At 45.4% G+C, this 11,455-nt stretch overlaps 1 long non-coding RNA gene across 1 annotated transcript; it reads right to left on the bottom strand.

Moving 5' to 3' along the window:
* Window positions 1-4,788: 4,788 nt before the first annotated feature.
* On the bottom strand, window positions 4,789-10,609 carry LOC125700939 (uncharacterized). The gene is made up of 3 exons (XR_007380095.1): window positions 10,588-10,609; window positions 9,305-9,442; window positions 4,789-4,978 (listed from the first exon to the last, which is right to left on the bottom strand). It is a non-coding gene; the product is annotated as an uncharacterized LOC125700939 (long non-coding RNA).
* Between the last annotated feature and the right edge of the window lie 846 nt (window positions 10,610-11,455).

Here is an 11,455-nt window from a genome sequence, read left to right as displayed (position 1 = left end):
GCAGTGTATTTAGTTGCTCACGGCTTATCTCCCAAAATCTACTATCTCACTGGACTTTTTTTAAGATTAATTGGGTAATTTTATACATATTCCAAGAGTGCCTCTCAGAACAGCATGAATTTTAACAGCATCCTGAAATGATGGATTCAAGATCTGTAACTAACAGTGAATATATGCAATTCATAGATTTTCTTGTGGCACTTGCTTGGCACCATATTTGTCATATCAGTGGTCCTGCTTTGGCAGCGTTTTCATCCATGCCTCATCCACTGATTTTTACATCATAAAATATCTTCCACCAGCTGGGCAACTTCTGTATTACCATACAGACAATTTCACATACCTAAAAAACTCTTCAGAAACACTTACCTCAACATCTGCCTGTGTTAGACATCCAATGTGCTTTTCTGGAGGAGTCTGTGGTTTCACATATGTCACCTCCCAGAAACAGTCTTAGGAGTAGGTCCCATTAATTTAAGTGTCATAACTTCCCTGAACAGCCTTTACCTGATCTGACATAGGGAGCTGTCCTGAATTTTGGCAGCTATAACAAATGTTCAGGCTGTAAGCAAAGCCAATGAATAACTCAGCAGTCAGCCCCTGTTAGACCGCCCTCAAGACCAGCCAAAAAAGTTCACTGTTTCTGATTTTTAGCAGGATGCTCCTATTTTTCCCATTTTCAGGAAGTCTGGAGGATTTGACATTGATTGTTAAGAATACCTGATATTTCATGGTGACACAAAGCAGCACAGTATTCCTTAAATTTGCCCTCCATCTCCTTTGAATTAGAAAAGCTGGTCTGTTAGGACAAGGTTTTTTGTTGCCCTTAGTCACCGAGTAATGAAGTCAGAGAGAATCTTAGCAAGAGCAGCCGCATTTCTCAGAGTTGTGTGACCTCATGTCAGTGCTTGCACTTCTTTGAGTGCTGCCATCCATACTGGCAGTAGCTTAGACTGGCATGAGTCTGCAGAGCAGCTCTTGAGTAATACCTGCTGATCCGTGCTGCTTGTGTTCCTTCTGAAGCCAGCTAGAATTCAATCAAACAAAGCAGAGGAAACAAAACCACTGATATTTGCTTTACGCTACAAAGCAATTGCTTTAGTGTTTCACTCAGGTTTATTTCTCACCAGAGACCAGCAACAACTGCAACCTTAGGCTGTCCAGATGGGATATGAGGGAGGCAGACGCTACCAAAGGGCTCACCTTGTATGACATGACTTCTTGCTGTAGAAAAGCAAGGGGACAGTGACATATGGAGGAAAGAAAAAACAATGGAATGATCTGGGAACTGACCTTCAGGAGGGCAGGATGGAAGAAGCTGTCCTCAGTAGTTGTCCTTGGAGAAACTGGAGCAGAGGGCCTCATTTACAGAAAGAAAGCATTTCTGTAGCTTTCATGAGATGTAGAAGGAAACACCCTGCCTGGATGCAGAAAAGGGGAGAGACACGAGGCAGCGAGGCCCTCACAGCTCTGCAGTTTTCCCTTTCCCAGGCTGCTGGCAGAACTTCCCAGCCAGCACCTGGCAGCAGAAGCGACAGGCAGCCGGCTCACAGGTCACAGCACTCTCCTTAGGGAGAAGGCTGCAAAACTGTCATGTGTTAAACATTCCAGTTGATGAAGACCTCATTCTGTTGAAAGCAGTGCCAAAAACAGCCTGTGATTGCAATGGAGCAAGAATTTTTCCCGTCCTTCAGCCCTCTCTGATCAGATCTCTGTATCTGTTGTCACCTGTTCCTTTTTCTCTGAGGCTCTCCCAAAGGTTTTCAGAGGAGATGAACTGAATTTATCTCTTCTAGTTTTAAAGCTCCTGCAATACAACAGTATTCTTTTTCCTACCAGGAAACCTTGTCTGTATGTGTTTCAGGTTTTCCATCTCGCACAGTTCATTTTTGTAAGGCTCAATAAAGGTCGCGCTATTTAAAAACGTACGTCCTGATCAGAGTGCAGAAAAGACCACAGACCTCAGGGCTTTCACAGCGATGCATGGCTGTTGTTTTTTTTTTTTTTCGTGAGCAGATGGTACAGCTGACATCTGCAAAAGCAAAGGGCACGGCTGGGTTACAGCTCAGGTTATGGAAAGCAACAACATCTACTGTGTGTCACCTGTTGGGACTACACAATTCATCTTTCTCCGAGAACAAAGTGCTTCCCCTATGCATAGAAAATGAGTGTATGTTTCCTATTTATAACAAAACTGATGCCTCATTCCCCAGAGGAGACAGCCTATGGCCTATAATATTAGCAAACAAGGATGATACTCAACAAAAAGCAAAGCTACCAACAGTACCTGAAGGGGCCTACAAAGAAAGCTGGGGAGGGACTTTTGATAAGGGCATGCAGTGACAGGACAAGGGGAAATGGTTTTAAACTGGAAGAGATTTTGACTAGAATAAATTCTTTACTGTGAGAGTGGTGAGACACTGGAAAGGTTGTTGATGTCCTCTTCCTGGAAGCAAACAGGAGGAGAGTCAACTCTTTGAAAGGGGAGATAACTGCAGGATGAGGGGAAATGGTTTGAAGTTGAGGGAGGGAAGATTTAGTTGGATGTCAGGGGGAAGTTCTTTGCTATGAGAACGGTAAGGTGCTGGAATAGCTGCCAAGAGAGGCTGTGATGCTCCGTCCATCCCTGGAGGTGTTCAAGGCCAGGTTGGATGGGGCCCTGGGCAGCCTGGGCTGGTATTAAATGTGGTGGTTGGTGGCCCTGTATTTGGCAGGCATGTTGGAGCTTCATGATCCTTGAAGTCCCTTTCAACCCAAGCCATTTGTGATTCTATGAAGCACTCAAGACCTGGATGGGGCTGTGAGCAACCCGGGCTTGAGGAAAGTGTTCTGCCTATAGCAGGGGGGTTGGAACAAGATGGTCTTAAAGGTCCCTTCCAATCCCAACCATTCTATGACTCTACAAACATTAAAGGTGCTTTGTGCTTTCTGAAATTAAAACTCTTTTTGTGGAAGATGTTGTTAGTCTAAAAGCAGTCATCGGCATTTTGACCAGAATTTCCTGTGGGAATGACAGTGTTTCAGTATGGCAGTCACTTTTCAAAGCAGTGGTGATGTTGGTGTGGAGCACGGCGTGCTGCAGAGGCAGTGAGGGCACTGAGGGAAGGGGATGAGTGCCCACATGCTGTATACCCAGAGGGCTGCAACGCCACCCTCCCCAGCTGGCTGTCATTTGACCAAACGGAGACAAAAACAGCTTTTGGTCCTACTGACAGATTCAGTGAGCAAACCCAAAGGAAGCATCCAGTACATTCCAAACCACTGAGCAGAAACTGGTGAATTTTAATCATAATCACCGCATTCTTTCTGTCTTTACTGTCCAGAATTTCTAAGGTCTTTTCATAGCACTGTTGTGATTCAGTCTGTGCCAAGTGCTTCCCAGCCTGGATTCCCCCCCAGGTATTCTACTTCTGTGGCATTACTGAATGTACTGATTGAATATACGACACTGCAGATAAGGGACATCTGTGGAGATTTATATCCTGAATGCAGAAAAAGCAGCTGATGTTGTCAGATGCTCTAATCTACACCAGCTATGTGCATCCAGAGCAGCTGATAAAGCACTTTGGGGTTTCCCTGAAGGCAGGAGGGAGGACACGCACTTCCAGAGGAATAGATGGCATGAGTGGCACCGCAAAGTTCAGCCCCACCCCCTTATTTGTACTGTATTGAAGATACTCTGAATGTGTGCTTTCTGTCAAGGACTTTTCTGCATGCTGTTTATAATGCTGCCTTGTTCAGAGGGGTCAGAAGAGCAGTACAGAGTGTTTTCCAATTAAATGGTCAAAACTACTAAAGTAAGTCCTTTTATTTTTAAAAAATACAAGAAAAAAAAGTTGCTCAAATCTTAGCAAGACAAGATCTCTTTGGCTTGATTCAGGCTTGCATTTAAAAAGCAAAAGGGCATGAATGGGAGTGGCATCCTGTCCTTGGAGTGGAAATATACTCAGAAGTGCTGCTATGCCTTTTTTCTACCTCCAGATTTTAACTCCTGATGTCATAGGTCAGCACTGAATTGCTCACACACTGATCTTTTCTGATTTTTTGCCTGATGTGTGGCATGGTCTCAGCAGTGTGGCACTTCACAGCTCAATGTGAAACTGTAGGACTTTTTACCATTTCAAGCGGGTCGTGGAAATCCTGCAAAATAGCAGTGAGATGGGATACAAGCAAGATCCGCTGTATGCTTCCACTTACATATAAATAATTCACTCTAGGGCAGTCCAATCAGTGCCTTGATATCATTTTTATAGATAGCTGGCATTACTAACCACAACGAGGGTAATCCTAAAGGGAGCTACAGGAGAGAAGGGGACAGACTCTTTAGCAGAGTCTGCAGTGAAAGGACAAAGGGGAAATGGTTTCACACGTGCAGAGGGGAGATTTAGGTTGGACATAAGGAAAAAGGCTTTCACAGTGAAGGTGATGATGTCCTGGCACAGATTGCCCAGAGATGTGGTGGATGCTTAATGGCTGGAGACATTCAAGGCCAAGCTGGGTGGGCTCTGAGCACCTGATGGAGCTATGCGTGTTCCTTTTCATTGCAGAGGAGTTGGAGTGGATGGTCTTAAAGGGTCCCTTCCAACTCTAAGGATTTTTGTGATTCTACAATTCTATAACATTGTTTGATTAACCAAATGACCCCCAGGCCCCTAAATCATAAAGGCAGTTGATATTCACCTCATGTAGGCTACAGCTAAGGGGAAAATGTAAAAAGGAATAACAAAGTACAGTGTTTGGCAGCATAGGAATATTTTTGTGGTTGGGATGGAGAAATCCATAAGCAGGATTTTCAGGCACACCTCATTACTGTGGGTGCCTTTAGGTTCTAACTGGACACATAGAAATGGGTGCACAAGAGATTGGGAAAGCTTTCCTCATTCTCATTTGTCAAAGCTAGACTTCTGTGACTGCAGCACTGAGAAATGGGCTGGGGCATCCTGGGCCGCTCTTTCAAATAAGAAATCAAACCATTGTCCTGTAATCTCAAAAGAAAAAGGAATCTTTGTTAGAATGACATCACAGCTACCATTGAGAGCATCTCAGAAGTCATAGTGTGTTCGGAGCCAGTGCTGAGCATGAGCAGGGCTTCATGACTACATCCTCTGCAGTTACAGAGCAAGACCCTGAATTCCTGGTGACATTTCAGAGCAGTGACAGAATCTGCAAGGTGTCTGAGAAACAGCAGAGCCATCTCCAGCTGTTTTTCTTGTTTTCTGTCAGGCAGAGAAACTTTTCCAAAGCGACTGCCTCAGCACAGTAGATGGATGATGGCTTACAGGAAGGTAAGAGCAGGAACCAAGATAACTGGCTGGCTGGATTAATACCGTCATTAAATAATAGCAATATGTATTTCAGAGCCTCATTTTGCAGTGTGCCAGACCTCATTTTATGCTCTTGATTCACTCTCCCCTTATAACAAGTCTGTCCCTTCCCTCGCACTACTCTGTGTGTTGTTCCTGAGTACTCCTCCTCCTGCTGGTTAAAGATGAGGAATAATGGACAAGCCACGTAACTATCTGGTATGATGCTATCAGACACAGCATGGATTTAGCAATAAGCATTATATGCCATCAGCATTCATTCCGTTTGAAAGACAGCTTCTCTCTTTCTGCACTCCTTGCATGCACCCCTGCAGCAGCCCTGCCCGTGGGGAAAAAGGCAGGATGGTTTCACAGGGTTTCACCTGGCATTAACTCTTTGCTAGCAGAGCAGTTTCCTGCTGCACTTGGATAAGGCTGCGTCATTGAGGGGTCACTCTCTCCCTCCTTTGAAGATGAGAAGTTGTGCCAGCTCAGCAAGGCTGCAGAAGCTGCTGAGTGCAGCTGGGGCTTGTTGCAATGCGGAGGGGAAGAGGGTGCTTGAATGCACCTCTGGTGGCTGCAGGAGGAGTTTCCCCATCCTTGGTCTCTCTCTGATGGGACGCAGGAGTGACCTTGACAGAAATTTCCTAAGGAATGCTGAGAGCTAATGACCAGTTCTCAGTTGAAATCAGTGACTGCAGCTCCAGGTCTCTACTTCTGCCTGAAATCGACAGAAAACCTGTGCTGAGGGAATGCGTGGGCAGCACCCTGAGCTGGGCAGATTCACCTGCATTTAGCTCCTGCCCCATCCTCCTTTCTCCTGTGCTCTCTGTAAAGGGCAGAGAGGTGCTCCTGCCTCTGAGTGCCACATCATCATAATAAATGCATTTGCTGGAAGAAATTAAACAACAACAGGTGCCCTTCAAAGCCCGAAATGGCTGTTAAAAGAATTTATATTTGTGAATAAACAGCATGAGAAATTGTCTGACAGCTTCTCATTAAAATTAAGACCTGCTTAATCCCTGCCAGTGGGACCCAAGATGACCTGCTAAGTGCTGGCCACAAAAGTTAATGCTGCCCAGGGGAAGTTTTAATGGAAGCAGGCCATTTTAAAACATATAGATAGTATATAGATAGAACTCCTAGAAATTGTCTTTGCAGCTGTTGCAGTCAATGGCTTTCGGTGAAGCAACTAAGCAGAACTTTTAGAATCTATGGGTACCCTGGGCAAGAGTGCTTGGGGATATGCACTGATTTTGGTCCTACACAGCCAGCCAGCTTCTTTTTCTTTACTTTTCTGACTGAGCCACCAGTCAGAGGTGCCTCAGCAAACAGACACTGAGGCAAAACCTGCACCTCTACTTGGAGGAGATTCAATGATCTGCTCTGTGGCCTATCACCTCTATCACCTTGCCAATCCTCTTTTTCTCTGCCTGTAAATGAGGTTGCCAGCAGCTACATGTACTTTCAGTGGTACTCTCAACATTTAATATGTTTGAAGATTCTCTCCCTGGCATTGCTGTTAAATTACTCAGTTTAAGGTACAAGATATCCCACAATGCCATCATCTTGAGTGAGACCTAAAATTCAAACCCAGATGCACATGCCACGTATGTTCAACAGGTCTTACTGTGAGCAACATTAAGTAAGATGGGGGAGGTTTTAAGCTGAATAGCTTCCCTTTCTGCTTTCTATTTTACTGTTACTCCGAAGGCAAGGATTCCTAGGTAAAACAATCAATTTGTGGCAGATTTGTCAAAATGTAAAAATATTGATTTTTGAAGATGTTTGTCCATGGTGTAAAAGCAAGTCAAAGTTAAAATCAATAGAGACAAATTAGGACTTCTCCAGCTATAAAAATGATACAATAACAGAGCCTGTAATGCATAAAAGTCATGTAGAGAAGATGACAAAAATAGTTTAAATTTACTATTTACTCAATTTTAAAAGGCAAGGGAGAACATCAGCTATACGTTGTTCTATATTTTTAACAGTAAATTATTTTTCCAGAGATATTACTTCCCAGAGATGCTATTTTTGCAGAGTGCTGAGTCCTACAGATGCAGTAACCTCACCATCACTCCCAACCTCTGCCATACCTGCACCATTCCTTCCTGGGGCTCATGGGGTTCAGGCCTGTCCCTGGAGCACAGAACAACCCCAACTGAGCAAACTGTGCTCTTCTTTGCATCCACTTCCAGATGCTTTCCACCCAGAAATCATCAGTGCCCCAACTCAACCACCACTGAGGAGACTGAGTAGAAGAGTCTGGCACCCAGCCCCAGCTCTCTAACTGGTCAGTTCACTTTCTGATCTAGCATTGGCCTCCACTGTGGTTTGGTGGCGCAGTATTCTGTTCCATTGTATTTTTGTTTCTGTTCCATTGTATTTTTGTTTGTTGGATTGTTTTTGCTAAATGAGATGTCACCATTGGGCATGATGGGACAATATGCTCCTATTCACCTTCCAGAGTGTATGAGACATTGCTCTTCAGTAACATCTTTGCTACTCCTGTATTACACCTGCTCCTACCTTGTTTTCCCCTTACTGTTTGTCAATTATTCTTGCAGGTTTCCTGCAGAGCTCCTTGCTTGAGCAAGCTGACCTCTTGCATTTCTCTCCAGTGATTTCATCTTTACAATGTCTTTCTGAATTAGGCTACAGATAACAGAAGAACGTGATTTCTTGGGGAGCACAGAGTTACCATGTGTTTTCTGCCAGATTTTTTCCTGGTAACTTCAAATCTCTCCTTGTTGCAGATCCCTAAATGAGGACAGTGCTACCTCTCAGACACATTTTTCTTCCAGCATGAATCATACCACAGAATCATAGAACCAAAGCCTCACAGGATGGTTGGGTTGGAAGGGACTTAAAGATCACTGAGCTCCAACCCTCCGCCATGGGCTAGCTGCCCCCCCTGCTCAGGCTGCCCAGGGCTTCATGTATGGCCTTGTGCACTTCCAGGGATAGGGTAGCAGTGTCAGAGCCTCATCGACCTCTGGATGCAGAACTTCTCCCTTACATTTAACCTAAATCTACCCTTTCCATTTAAAACTGTTCCCCCTTGTCCTGTCACCATCAGTCTGTGTAAAAGGTAAGTCCCCCTCCTGTTCATAAGCTCCCTTTAAGTCCTGGAAGCCCACAATGAGGTCTCCCTGCAGCCTTCTGCTCTCCATGCTGCACACGCCAGCTCCTCAGCCTGTCTGCACAGCAGAGCTGCTCCAAGCTCCGAGCATCTTCATCGCCTGCCCTGGCCCTGCTGCAACAGCTCCCTCCCTTGCTGTGCCAGGCCCCAGGCCTGGACGCAGCACTGCAGCTGGGGGCTCCGAGGGCAGAGCAGAGGGGGACAAGCTCTGCTGCTGCAGCCCAGGATGCAGTCGGCCTTTGGGGCTGCGAGCGCACGCTGCTGCCTCACATCCAGCTCTTCGTCCACCAGAACCCCCGCGTCCCTCTGCGCAGGGCTGCTCTCTGTGAGCTCTTCTCCCAGTTTGCACACACCTGGCGCTGCCCCGACTCGAGCACAGCACCCTGCACTGCGCCTCGCTCAACCTTGTTAAGTTCACAAGGGTCCATCCTGCCCAGGTTCACATGGAACATCTTGCCCAGGTCCCTCAGGATGGCGTCCCCTCCTTTTGTTGTGCCAACCTCACCACTCAGCTTGGTGTCCTCAGCAAACTGCTGAAGGTACACACAATCCCACTGTTTGCATCATCAATAAAGATGTTCCAAGACAGACCCCTTGGGGACATCACTTGCGACAGCCTCCACCTGGACATACAACCATTGACCACAGTCCTTTGGTTGCAACCATTCAACTGATTCTTAATCCACCAAATAGTTCAACCGTCAAATCCACCTATTTTTAGTTTTGAGATAAGAAATGTGTTGCTTTGTTATTTATAAAACTCAGTTTATATAAAATGCAAGATACAATAGATAAATACTCTGTATTCTTGCAGGCCCAGTAGCTGACCACAGATAGGGATGAGAAGGTGACCCACCTCATTTAAGCATCCAGGTGTGGTTGATGTCTTTCAGGAAAAGAAATGAGGAATGCTCATTTTCTAAGTGGTTGCCTGTCTTATTGGCAAGCTGCCACCTGGACAGAACTTGTTTGTGAGAGGTCAGCAGCTATTCCCCTAGAATATGAGAAAATATTGTTTTAAATACTTAAGATTGGCTTTCAGGCTATACATTTTTGTTAACAGTTATTCTATTCATTAGAAGCTGCTCAAATAAGACTTTTCAATTGCTTATGTGGGAGGAAGCATTTGGCAACTGGGCAGAGAACAAACAGATTTTCTTTTGAGATGCTTCATCCCAAAGTGCAATTGTTTTGTCGCACATTTCTTTCAAGGCTGAGAAGTTTTTGGCAGCAAAAACTGCAGAGTTCGCACAAGACAGGGGTTTCCAGCACGGTGCGTCAGATGAGCCTAATGAGACAGATCCTTGGCAGCCGTGAACGAGTCCAAATCCATTGACAACAGCAAGCCTGATTTACACTTGCAGAAGATAGAGCTCAATATTTTTTAAGCTTGGTGTTTGCCATCACAGCTCTGAATGCAGCTTAATGGCTCATGCCTTTGCTCTGCCTAAATAATGTGTATAATGCCAGTGTCCTGATGTGTGGTAATTGGATGTTATACCATTACAGCAGTTTTTCTTGGCTTCTTCTTTTGCCTTATCTTTTTACTGGAAGTATTCCTGCAGTTGCATGTAGTTTTCCTTTACAACTCTTGATTTAAAATTAGTTTTTTTTTTTCTGTCTGTTCCTCTTGGTTGTTGTACCTAAGAACCAAAAACTGTCCCTAGTACTTTGTTGTCTTGAGTTTGTTAATGGTTCTGGTGCTCAAAGAACATGCAGTAGCTTAAGCCTTCCAGCATGGTTGGTGTAAGTGCAGCAGTAACATCAGAAATGCAAAATCTGCACTCAATTGCGTACAAACCAAGCTCTCTGAAATCACGAAGTAAAATATTTCCCTCCCTAGTAAATGAGTCATTAACATTTACAATTGTGTCATACTGGATATGAGAATTCATGACTACATTTGTTCATTTTGACCTGATAGACTGAGGCCTGAAAACAGTTCTTAATGCACTTGACATCCTCACCCATGTGCACTGACATACATACATGCAAAATTAGGAATTTCCCATGCAAGCAATTTGTATAATCAATGGATATTAAAATGTCATAATCATAAGAAGAACAAGAGAGTTAGACAAAGTAGACTAGGATAATAGGAGAGAATAAATGGAAGGCTTACCCATACGTTAGGCTCACCTATAGAAAGCACCAGAAGAAGGGCTCTCCAGGCAAGACCCTTCCCTGGTGGTAGCCAGCTCTTAAATAGGTCTTCCGGCAGCACAGGTGAATTGCCTTCACCTGTGCTCCTCTGGCTGGCTCATGGCTCACCTCAGGTGATCAGAGGTTCAGGCCGTGACTCAGCAGTTCCCATACACAATTTTTCATATTGCAAGCAAATGCATGTTTTAACAATGCTTATTTGTGCTCTGATAGAAATGCACAAATCATGGAATCACAGAATCACAGAATGGCCAGGGTTGGAAGGGACCTCAAGGATCATGAAGCTCCAACCCCCTGCCACATGCAGGACCACCAACCTCCCCATTTAACACCAGCCCAGGCTGCTCAGGGCCCCATCCAACCTGGCCTTGAACACCTCCAGGGATGGACGGGGCATCACAGCCTCTCTGGGCAGCTGTTCCAGCACCTCACTGCTCTCCTAGCACAGAAATTCCCCCTGACATCCAACCTCAATCTTCCCTCCCTCAACTCCAAACTATTCCCCCTTGTCCTGCTGTTATCTCCCCTTTCCAAGAGCTGACTCCCCTCCTGTTTGTAGGCTCCCTTTAGGTACTGCAGGCTGCAATGAGGTCACCCCGCAGCCTTCTTTGCTTCAGGCTGAACAAGCCCAGCTCTCTCAGCCTGTCTTTGTAGTGGACATGCTCCAGCCCCCTGATCATCTCTGTGGCTCCTCTGGACCCTCTCCAACAGCTCCCTGTCTTTCTTGTACTGGGGGCTCCAGACTTGGATGCAGTGCTGCAGATGGGGCCTCACAAGAGCAGAGTAGAAGGGGACAATCACCTCCCTGTCCCTGCTGGCCATTCCTCTTCTGATGGAAATGTCT

Source organism: Lagopus muta, chromosome 15, assembly GCF_023343835.1.
Source record: "Lagopus muta isolate bLagMut1 chromosome 15, bLagMut1 primary, whole genome shotgun sequence".
Taxonomy (NCBI): Eukaryota; Metazoa; Chordata; class Aves; order Galliformes; family Phasianidae; genus Lagopus; species Lagopus muta.
This window is presented reverse-complemented; position numbering and strand designations above follow the sequence as displayed.